Below are 12,835 nucleotides of genomic sequence, written 5' to 3' on the forward strand. Positions count from 1 at the left end.
CTCTGCAGACACCAAGGTCAGTGACAAAGGAGGGGGAGGAGGTGCTCCAGGCGCCAGAGCAGAGATTCCCCTGCAGCCCGTGGTGAAGCCCATGGTGAGGCAGGCTGTGCCCCTGCAGCCCATGGAGGTCCACGGTGGAGCAGGTGGATGCCCCGAAGGAGGCTGTGACTGCGTGGGAAGCCCACGCTGGAGCAGGCTCCTGGCAGGACCTGTGGACCCCTGGAGATAGAGGAGCCCACGCTGGAGCAGGTTTGCTGGCAGGACTTGTGACCCCGTGGGGGACCCACGCTGGAGCAGTCTGCTCCTGAAGGACTGCACCCCATGGAAGGGACCCACGCTGGAGCAGTTTGTGAAGAACTGCAGCCCGTGGGAAGGACCCACGTTGGAGGAGTTCATGGAGGACTGTCTCTTGTGGGAGGGACCCCATGCTGGAGCAGGGGAAGAGTGTGAGGAGTCCTCCCCTGAGGAGGAAGGAGTGGCAGAGACAACCTGAGATGAACTAATTGTAACCCGCATTCCCCGTCCCCCTGTGCTGCTCGGGGGGAGGAGGTAGAGAAAATGGGGAGTGAAGTTGAGCCCGGGAAGAAGGGTGGGGTGGGGGTAAGATGTTTTAAGATTTGGTTTTATTTCTCATTACCGTAGACATGTTCTCACTCCTCTTTCCTACTCAGTTTTGATTGGTAATAAATTAAACTCATTTTCCCCAAGTTGAGTCTGTTTTGCCTGTGACGGTAATTGCTGAGTGATCTCCCTGTCCTTATCTCGACCCATCAGCTTTTTTGTTATATTCTCTCTCCCCTGTCCAGTTGAGAAGGGGAGTGATAGAGTGGCTTTGGTGGGCACTTGGCATCCAGCCAAGATGAAACCACCACACTAGTGAAAATTCTTGAACCAGGTCTCAAAGCACTTATTTTTTCCTATTTCCTTCATAACTAAAGAAGAACATAAAGCCCAGAATAGTTAATGTCCTTGGTTTCATTTCCAAACAATATATGCTAGTATTATGTTTGTGTATTAGACTTTAATCCAAGTAGGATTAAGGTTTAGAAAAATCTGCTATTACAGTGTGTGTAGTTAAGGCATATAATTGTTCGTTAAATGTTACCCTCCTGTCTGCATTGACTCTCTGTTTCTCTTACTCTCTAGACTGGCAAGGGCTTGACTTTCAAAAAACAGCTGGAGCAAATGAAGCATTCTTAGAAAATAATCTTCTGAGAAAATGTGTTTCCTCAGTCTTCTAACTTTTTTAATAAATTATGGATCTGCTTTTTGAATTTTGTAACTGCATAATAAACAAACAACACCCCCCCCCCCCAATAAAAATAAAGCCTGTTGTTTCAGTAGAGCATTTTAAAAATAATTTTTGGTACATTCATAATTTTTTTTTTATTTCTATTTAATAGGTATTATTTTAAAAGCTCTGAAATATAGAATCCATGAAATAGTGTTCTTAAGAAATCTACTCTTTTAATGTTTTATTAGTTTCTGATATTGTATGTACTGTTTCTTTTTGATGGGCTTAGGCAAAGATGAAAACAAGTTCATCCGTTCATCCAAAATGAGCTTAGTGGCCATGTTGTAAAGATTTACCTCACAGGAGCCATATCTATTACAGAAATTCTATCAAAACCCCACTGATTATTAGACTGAAATTGATTTCACATATGAAGTTGAAATAAATAATTTGTATTGTTTGCATTAGAGATTTTCAGGCATAACTGAGTATTTGAAGGAATGCTACTAAAGTATAGTTCTAAGTTCAGATAAAATCTGGACTTAGTTTCAGATGCTTTCTCTTCAAGTGCTAGACAGATTTTGCATTTTCTGTTTTTTTGCTATTATGTTGAAAGACTGAGTTATTTCTGTTCTTTAAGTATACAGTGCTGCTTTTTTAATGATAGCTGTTGTTAACTGTTATAGAATAAAACCATTAAAGGATGCTATTCAATTTTCTTATAACTGCAAGTGCTATCATATGCATTTATACTGCAGTCACTGTTGTGGCTATGCTATGGTATAAAATTAGATTGAGTAGGTATTTTTAAAGTAATTAGCTTGTGTACTGGTTGCACAGGCACACAGTGGGGTAAACAAAAGAAAATTTTTTAGTGTTTCAGGCAGGTCTGATTCCTCGTTTTGATTTCCATGTTGCCTACTTATAGTATTCTGGCTAGCTAATTTAAAGCTGGCTTAGCTATGTTGCTCTATCATAGGTGGTAACTAAGGGCAGCCTGGTTATTCAATATGATCCTTTTTCAAAAGAAGTGCAGGATCAGAAGTTCCCTGAAAATTACATTTATATACTGAAAAAAGAATGTAGAATACCTGAAACTCCACAAAGAAACACCTTTAGCAATCTCAAATCTTACATGAAATGAAGAAGATACATGAGTTCTTGTACCAGTCCAGGCACAGCAGGGCTCATGTCTACACTGAAGAAGGGTAAGCCTTCTTTGCCATTCATCACATCTTCCTTGACAGATAAACTTTTAATGGAAAAAGAGTTTGCAGTTGTCTGTTTAGAATCATAGAATTGTTTAGGTTGGAAAAGACCCTTAAGATCATCCAGTCCAACCATTAACCTAACATTACCTAGTCCACCACTAAACCAGTTAAGGGCAGAGTAGTAATTTCATGTTTCCTGGCTTGGTGGCTGGATTATTTATAATGAAGGTAAAAACTAGGAATCATTAAGATTGGAAAGGACCTCTAAGATGATCATTCCAATCATCAACCCAACACCACCATGCCCACTAAACCATGTCCCAGAGTGCCACGTCTACCCGTTTTTTGAACACTTCCAGGGATGGTGACTCCACCACCTCTCTGGGCAGCCTGTTCCAATGCTTGACTACCCTTTCTGTGAAGAAATTTTTCGTAATACCCCATCTAAACCTCCCCTGGTGCAACTTGAGGCTGTTTCCTCTCATCTTATCACTTGTTACTTGGGAGAAGAGACCGACACCCAGCCTGCTACAACCTCCTTTCAGGTAGTTGTAGAGAGCGATAAGGTCTCCCCTCAGCCTCCTCTTCTCCAGGCTAAACAACCCCAGTTCCCTCAGCCGCTCCTCATAAGACTTGTTCTCCAGACCCTTCACCAGCTTTGTTGCCCTTCTCTGGACATGCTCCAGCACCTCAATGTCTTTCTTGTATTGAGGGGCCCAAAACTCGACACAGTATTCGAGGTGCAGCGTCACCAGCGCTGAGTACAGGGGGACAATCACCTCCCTGCTCCTGCTGGCCACACTATTCCGGATACAAGCCAGGATGCTGTTGGCCTTCTTGGCCACCTGGGCACACTGCTGGCTCATGTTCAGCCGGCTGAACATGAGCTGTTTATGAGGCCATAGTTGTAGTATCTCAGAGCTACCACAGAATCATGGAAAAGCCTAGGTTGGCAGGGACCTTGAAAGATTATCTGGTTCACCCTTTCATGGGGAAGGGAGCCTACATGAGATTATCTAGCACCCTGTCCTATCGCATCTTGAAAACCTCCAGTGATGGGGTGTCTGTCATGTCCCTGGTGAGGTTGTTTCAGTGAATGATTGTTCTTATTGTAAAAAATTTCTTTCTTATATCGAGATAAAATCTATTCTTGTGCAACTTGTACCCATTGCCCCTTGTCTTCTCCATGTGGCTCCTTGTGAAGTGAGAGCTTCTGTCCTCTTTGTAGCCACCCTTTATGTACGGAATACTGTGATGAGGTCCCCTTGAGCCTTCTCTTCTCCAGGGAGAAAAGACTTAGCTCCTTCAGCCTTTCCTTATAGGGCAGGTTCTCTAGCCCTTTGATCATCAGGTCAGATGATCAGACCCTTTCCCTCAGGTCTGATACCATGATTATTTAGATCACTGTGATAGGTCAGATTAGGCTATAGGTCTGCCCCTTCAAGTGTAGCAGGGTACCAAATAAGTGTCCAAATATGTTTATCACAGTGTTTTCCTCCATCCCCTCTCTGCCATCTTTGTATTATTTGTGTATCACGTGTTTAATGTGTGTGCATGTGTGCTTGTGGTATTCTCTAATTTCTTCTCAAGTCCCTTTTAGCAGCCTTTTCTCTACTGCAGAGCTACAGTGTCATCATAGAAAGTTTTATGTTTGTGTTCCAGGTAGGAGTGTAAATGGTAAATCTGTTGATGTCCGTGGTTTAATATAGTGGACACAATGGTGCCTAGTGACAGGACCAGTGTGCCCACTGGGGCACAAACTGAAACACAGGAGGTTCTATCTGATCATAAGAAAACACTTTTTTACTGTGGTGGTGACCAAGCACTGGCACAGGTAGCCCGGAGAGATTGTGGAGCTTCCACCCTTGGAGATACTCAAAAGCCATCTGGCCGTGGTCCTGGACAACCAGCTCTAGATGTCCCTGCTTGAGCAGGGTGGTTGGATCAGCTGACCTCCAGAGGTCCCTTCCAGCCTGAACCCTTGTGTGATTCTGAAACTCTGTAATATGGTGGTGAGAAGATTCTGATTAAAATATAAGCACCACATCCTAATGTAACATAAGTTAAAACTTAGTCAGCTGCCCAAAATGTTAGGCTGCTGTAAATTCTTTTGTGATTGATTTTTACACCTTTTCAGTCACAATTCTATGCACAATTGATATAATTACATTTGATCTCTAATATTCACTGTTCACTTAAGGGAAGAATCCTAGAATCATAGAATCATTTAGTTGGAAAAGACCCTTAAGATCATCCAGTCCAACCATTAACCTAACATTACCTAGTCCACCACTAAACCAATTAAGGGTAGAGTAGTAATTTCATGTTTCCTGGCTTGGTGGCTGGATTATTTATAATGAAGGTAAAAACTAGGAATCATTAAGATTGGAAAGGACCTCTAAGATGATCATTCCAATCATCAACCCGACACCACCATGCCCACTAAACCTTGTCCCAGAGTGCAAGAAGGGAAGGTCTTCATAATAATACATTCTGTTTGAAAGCCAAGGAGGAATAAAACAGTTGTGTAGTAATACAAATTCAGGGATTTCAATGACCATGTCTAGAGTTTCGCTTTGATTTTGTTTAAGCAGAAAAGCAGATACTTGACTTGTACCATACGGCATATCAAGGAAATGTTCCCACAGCAGAGTCTAGGGGTAATGTCAGGTGTATTGTGGACAGAGGCATTGCTCAGCTGTATGGGCACTTCTTCTCAGGTCTGGGAAGGACTTGTCACAGTGTGAAATATTTATGGAAGTATCATGTGGAGAAAAATATTTCTCTCCTTTAGCCAAATGAGTAAATTTGCCCTTGTAATGGTTACTGAAACAATATATAAAAGAATAGTAAGTGGCATGTGAATAAAGTATTTTTTTGGAGCAGGTATTCACTGGTGGTAGCATGATCAGTAAAAATGTGCACTAAATGCTATACCAAATGTTCAAACTTAATTGCTTTTCAGTCTCACCTAAGGTTTTAAATCCAGTAGTTACATGGATAATTATTGTCCCCAGTATATAGATAAATGGAAATGGGGATGTAATAAACATTGCAGCGTTGAAAATATAGCACAAAAACATGATTTCAGATCTCAGACTATACAGCTCTTTTCAGCCATTTGCCAGCCATTTGCCAGTCTGTGCAAGGTTAGTTCACTCATTTTATTACACAGGTTAAGAATCTGAATATCTATAATCTTATTTTATCCAAAATGAAGTATATCATGTATGATTTTTAGACTTTTCCTCTTCATTCTGTGAATCAAGTTCATCATCTTGGTAGTATGGGACAAAGACTTGGGGTTTTTTGTTGTTGGTGTTGTTATTACTATTAGTATTATTTACATTATTAAAGAATATCCCCTTGCCTAGCAAGCAAGAAAATTCCACAACTCTTCAGACATTTTGCAATTTTTAAAAGAAATAAAAGCTGAAAGCGCTACACATTAATTTACATATCAATAATCATAAGCAATAGCTATTCTATGTGTTGTTTTATGTATGCAGATAAATCTATTACTAAGCATGAATGAACCTTACATCCAGAATCCAAATCTGAGGTCAAATATCACCTTTCTGTTGTCTCAAGTTTAGTTAAGAGGTATGGAGATTAGATAATACAGAGGTAATATTATTAGATGCTTGCTGAATTACACTTTATTTTGGTGGGGTTATGAACAGATAAGCAAATTAAAGAAGTAAAATCTAACAAGGTCTGCCAAGGATGGTGTTTTCTATGAAAAGAAGTGGTATGTCATTGGAAACATTGATAAAGAATATGAGCAAAAGATATACTTATTCTATGTGGGACACAAAAAACCAATGGGACACAAACTGCAGCTGGAGTGAGGAGTGAGAATATGTGAGAGGAACAACTCTGCAGACACCAAGGTCAGTGAAGGAGGACGGGGGAGGAGGTGCTCCAGGCACCGGAGCAGAGATTCCCCTGCAGCCCGTGATGAAGCCCATGGTGAGGCAGCTGTGCCCCTGCAGCCCATGGAGGTCCATGGTGGAGCAGATACCCACCTGCAGCCCGGGGAGGACCCCATGCCAGAGCAGGTGGATGTGCCCAAAGCAGGCTGTGACTGCGTGGGAAGCCCACGCTGGAGCAGGCTCCTGGCAGGACCTGTGGACCCGTGGAGAGAGAGGAGCCCACGCTGGAGCAGGTTTGCTGGCAGGGCTTGTGACCCCATGGGGGACCCACGCTGGAGCAGTCTGCTCCTGAAGGACTGCACCCTGTGGAAGGGACCCACGCTGGAGCAGTTTGTGAAGAACTGTAGCCCATGGGAAGGACCCACATTGGAGGAGTTCATGGAGGACTGTCTTCTGTGGGAGGGACCCCACACTGGAGCAGGGGAAGGGTGTGAGGAGTCCTCTCCCTGAGGAGGAAGGAGCAGCAGAGACAACCGGTGATGAACTGACCGTAACCCCCATTCCCTGTCCCCCTGCACCGCTCAGGGGGAGGAGGTAGAGAAAATGGGGAGTGAAGTTGAGCCCGGGAAGAAGGGTGGGGTGGGGGTAAGATGTTTTAAGATTTGGTTTTATTTCTCATTACCCTACTCAGTTTTGATTGGCAATAAATTAAACTGATTTTCCCCAAGCTGAGTCTTTTGCCCATGACAGTAGGTGGTGAATGATCTCCCTGTCCTTATCTCAACTCACAAGCTTTTCATTACATTTTCTCTCTCCTGTCCAGTTGAGAAGGGGAGTGATACAGCGGCTTTGGTGGCCACTTGGTATCCAGCCGGGGTTAACCCACCACAACAAACAACTGATCTTCTGAATTTTTTTGTTTTCTCAACACTGGAAAAATATGAAGAAACCTAGATCATATAAAGAAGTCAAGATTTTTCAGAAATTGAAATGTCAAACAACTATATGTCAAATAAAATGTCCTTTTACTCAAACCCAAATATTTTCTGTGGAGTTCATTTATTCTTTTAAAATCATATGAATTTTTTTTTATTAAAATAATAAAGATCTTATTTAGAAAAGGCTTTTTATTACTGTCTGAGTTGATTTTATTTTTCCCCAGGACAAAACATACTCAGAATAACTAAAAGTGGTGACACAGTTTGGTTTTGGTGAATCTGCATGACTTTTTTTTTAAGAATAATAATACCAGATTCACCTATTAAAAATACAGAATGAAAATGAAGTTTGATAGTATATTTACATGTAGTGGTGTTTTAGAGTAAAGTGAAGCCAATACAAATGGCACATTACTTATTAGGGAGCTGCTGAAAAGCAAGTACTACAGGTGTAACAATAGGAGTTAGGCACCATCCACTGTTTTGTTGCAGAATATGGGCTTAACCCAGTGCTGTAGTATGGTACTAGAAAGTACAATTTGTAACATAGATCTGTCTCACCTCTTGGAAAAACTGCAGTGCTACTCTTAGCTTTGAACTGATCAAATTAGTTGGCAAGTTATCTCCAGTTTAATTTCCTTAGTTACTGCTTTATGATGTCCAGATGGTTACAGAACATATCCTGAACACTGTCAGTATTTGGACTTGCCAAGGAAATGAATGGAGATCAGTGGCTGCTTCACTGTACATGTTTGAGACTGCAGCCAGGGTGATAAAGAGATGCATATGTAGGAGAACACACTAAACATGGTATTTAAATGCAGTCATCTTCCAACAGCTCAATGCAGTGCTTCTACACCAGTATATTCTGGCATCTCTACTCAGATAGGTTTTGACAACCCTGAGCAAGTTTCTGAGATGTTGGGTCACAGGGCAGAAGTGGGCTGGAAATCTTAATCCCTATTAGGTCATGCAGTGCTGTATTAGTGTGGAGCATATAACTCCAGAACTTTGTTATTTCATATCAAATGCTTCAGGCATGAAGGAGAGAGCTTGTGTGTGCTTTGTATAGGCATAGCATTTGTCATTTCAGTATCTGGTTTAGGTGATTAGTGTGCTATTGCTTTAACTATACCTTATTTTATTAAATCTCATTGTAACCAAAATAAATTTAGAAAGGCAATTATTTTTGTTTCTCTTTGTTAGCAGCATTAGATCTGATCTTGAATTTGTGTTCCCCGTGCTTATAACCACAGTGCTGTCTGAAAACTATAATAACATTTTTTCCTTGCAAATGATTAGCCCCTTGCAGTTCTGTCTCTGGAAATATTTCTGGTCATACTGCTGTATGATTGTGCGCTTTTCTCGCATTAAAGAATGCACCAAAACTGTTTGCTTAGAGATGTAGCCATGGTTGTGGATAGTCTTCACTGTCAGGATTTGAGGACAAAGGCATTTAAGTGCTTCCAATTCCCTAAACTGCTGAATTTGTTTTACTGGAATTTGAATGAGGGCTGATGAGCAGTTCTATTACAAGCTTCTTTTCTCTAGGTGGCCATTGGTTTCATTAAAGCCTACACACTTCTCACCATGAAACATAAGACAAGAGGGGGGATCAAAACAGTAATTTTCTTTTTTTTTTTTTTAATACAGAAACAACTGCTTGTTAGCGAAGTCCAGAGTTTTTAAAAAACTGTATTCCTTTAGAGTTCTTCAAGTGAAAATTACTTTCATTTTCAAAAACTTCAAATACCAGTCATTCCCAGGAAGGTCCAGTGTGCCAGAGCACTTCTAAGTGTAGTAAGACTAAGTAAAATCTGGACATGAAGCAACCATATGGTTCACTGTAATAGTGCTTATCAACAGTTTAAAACCTTGGGTAGTCAGGCAAGCAAACAAGGGATGGAATCTCATGAGTCCTCTTGATATATTTTTTCATCTCAAACCTTTTATATAACTCCATAGGTAGTCATTTTTGTTTGGCTAATCAAACATAGATTCCTGTGGAATAATATCATTAGTGCTAACTTCTTATTTTCAAGAGCCACTTCTGTTTCTTCCTGATGTCAGTCCTTAATCCAGATATAAAGTAATGAAAGTTTTTTATTTGTACAACTTTTTTTAGGCATTCTTAAGATATACTGGTAGCTTATTGCAGTTAACATTGTAGTTAATATTAAATGTTCAAGAAGTAGTAAAAAGTCTTAATAATTAATGCATTTGCATAATGATTTGGGATATGTACTGACCTCTGTTGGTTGCAGACATCACATACATTTGAACATGGGAGAATTAATAATGCAACTCCCTCTGCTCCATTGACATGTCTGCTTTGAATCTCAGAGGAGGCTGCTTTTTCTGTAATAGGAAGGATTATTCATAACCCAGTTATACTGAACAGCCATATATTCTCAACCTGAACTGCAGCTTATTAACCAACCACACAGTCCAGGAATTTTAACTAAAATATTAATATAGTATACGATTCACTCAGGACAATTTGTGTCACCACAATTGAACAGGTTCAATTGCTGCATCATAAATTCTGTTTTTTAATAGATTATTGCACACCACATCAAGCTGACTGTTGTCATGCAGGATGTTGTCATCTTGTCAGTGATTTTTTCCCTGATTAATAGGCTCATAGGCTCGAAGTTTCAAAGCATGGTATTTTGGAGATTGGCTTTCTTTTATGCCTTTGTATCCTATAGTGTGAATTCTGACATTTCAGAGGAATTTGAGTCTTCTGAAGTCTCTACCACCTATTACTCACTGAAAACATCCTAATACTGAACAGAATATGATACGTAGTTTATATGTAATAAATATATAATATGCATTCACAATGGAATGTCATATTATTAATTTAATCATACACATATCCATATAATACTAATATAGTGGATAGTACTACTGAGCAATAGTCTATGGAGTGTGAAAAGACCGGTTTCTTTAGTGAACCTTGTTGTCATATTGCAGTGTGTTGCAAGAATCTAGAGCCTAAGTACAGAACATAAAGACTCAAGAGGTCAGAGATTAAGTAAACAGATAGTTCATGTGAGTCTATGAACACTTCCTCCTACTGCTATGGAAAAGACCAAGAAAAATATTGAAATAATATTATCTCCTGGGTTGTAGATTTATTGTATTGATACTTCCCCAGTCACAAACAGAGCAGCTACAGTGTGTGACCCAGGTACTGTTGCCTATGTGATGTTATAAATAGGGATAATTCTTGCAGGCACTAAAACCTAAGGGTGAACTAAGGAGGGGAAGTGTCAGTAGAGATATTCTAGTACATCAGGTGATTTTATTTTGACACACTGCTTACTTATTTTGAAGAATGATTATCTTGTATTCTTCAGAATTATTTCTCCTCTCAGTTATTATACTATGATCTCCATAGCAATATGCTGCAACTTACTGAGGTTTTTAGCTCTACTCTGAGATGTAAAATTAGACCTTCAGCACTTGTCATAAAAGACTCCTTGTTATTTCTTATAAGAGAGAAAAGGGGTAACCTGCTGAAGAGTGGCTCGCTCTGCTAGCTACAGCCTAGTCTGGGTAATTCATTGCATTTTTCTTATCTAAAAATTAAAAAAATGGCCAGATTGTCTGTCCTGATGCTGCCATAAAATGAGTGGTCATCTCTTTAAAAAATTGGTGATTAGTGAGGAAACTATCTGTCCCTATAAGCTATTCATAAAAGTCTTATATGCTGTAGTGGCAGTGCAATTTAAGTTATAAAATAATATTTTTATTTTAACTGATACAAACAGATTGAGGTGAAGTGTTTTGGAACATCCTTGTAACTCTGATTTAGGAATCTGGACCAAAAATTGACGTTGTTATTTGGAAGGTAAAGTTATGGATTGCTGTAGGATTGGATGTATTGCTGGTAGGGGTAGAGAGGAGGGTTGATATTCAGTTAGTTGTATTGAAACATACTGAAAGTATTTCTGAGTTAGACTTTACTCAAAGATTAACCCTAAATTGGAAAAAATACATGCTTTGTTTTGGTTTTTTGTCAGAATGTTTAGTTATGAACATAGTCCAAAGTATACTTGAGCCTCCACCTTATATACATAGATCCTGCACTGATAAGAGGCAGCTGTGACAAAACATGGATTTCCCTGGCGTATTTTGGTATTAATAGGCTGAAGGGATTAGGATTTTTAATTATCCATTGGAAACAGAAGTGTTGTCATCAGATCAGCATGCTAATTCTCACAAATATTTTGTTTTCCATGGTACCTAAGTTTGGCTTCAAGATCAAGAGCAAGTCAGCAAGGGCATCAGTATGGTTTGGACTGTGTTAAAACAATCAAGAAGTTTGCTCCCAAAGAAACTGTTACGAACTCCTGCATTTGCGACCACTTTTATAGGATTGATTGGTTTCTTTGTACAACCCTTGGGGTCTGCCAGCTCTTGGGGGAAGGGAGTTGCTCTCTGGCAAGTCTGCCTCTGTCGCTCTTTTTTCTCTGTTATTTGTGTATTTTAACATCTTTTTATTGTGTCAGGGACTCTAGATCTAGAAACTTGCTATGAATTCCCTTAGGGAAGATGTTGTTCAAAGGTGTGTCCTCCTCTCCCCACCCCCCCGCCATTTTCTTTGCAAAGGGACCTAAAAGGTATTAGAAGAGGGAAAGAGCTAGCAAATGGTATAGATAGATCATCAATTTACCTCATCACTCTGTAATTCCAGAGGGATATAATGAAACCTCAGTTACTATCCTGGGAGCTGCAACATCTTTAGTTTGCAGGCACATGGTCCTCCTTTTGTTTGTTTAAAAAGTAGGCGTTTAAAAAGTAGTAGCCTCTGTACGTCATTAATCCTGCCCTGTGCAGACTGACTAGTCCTGGGGAATATACTGCCAGCAGGCAAGTCTACTGCCTGGGCATAATTCCCAGCAGTAAAGCTGGCATTTGGCCTGCAGGAGTAGATTACTATGGATTGTTTCCCAGGAGCAGCTTTTTGAATTATGTCATTTGGCATCTGAACCATGTCTTTGGGAATACCCTCTTCATGACTTTCAAAATTCAGTCTGGATATTTGCTCTGGACTTAACTTTCAGCAGAGTGCTTATAATTCACCCCAAATCATTCCATGTCAGACCCATTTACCCTAACTGCAAACTCATGCAAAACTATCAATCTATGAAGGAAGAGTTGGGACCTGGTGATTGAGTGTTTTGGCCTTGGAGTTGAGGAAGCAAGCATACTCGTTAACACTTTAAGGGTTCTTGCTTATTGTCCCCATCGTTCATCTGAAATGAGTCTCTGCCTATACTATGTTATAATATCAATTACACATCTGTGCTTGGCATTTGTAGTTAAAGCCTTTCTCCCTCCCGCCCCTCCCCTCCACCCCCTCCAATCCTCCCGCTGTTAAAACCTGTGTTACAAATTTGTTAAATGTTTGTAGGGAAATGGATCATTATGTTTTCCAGGTATGTGAGTATTCTGTCAGACTTTTGCTGCAATTTAGAGAAGCATTTGAGCTGTCCCATCATTCAGCCAAACCTTTAAGCACATGCCTGATTTCATTCATTTAAGAATGCATTAAGGTTAAGGATT

This window comes from Pelecanus crispus, chromosome 2 (genome assembly GCF_030463565.1).
Source record: "Pelecanus crispus isolate bPelCri1 chromosome 2, bPelCri1.pri, whole genome shotgun sequence".
Lineage (NCBI taxonomy): Eukaryota > Metazoa > Chordata > Aves > Pelecaniformes > Pelecanidae > Pelecanus > Pelecanus crispus.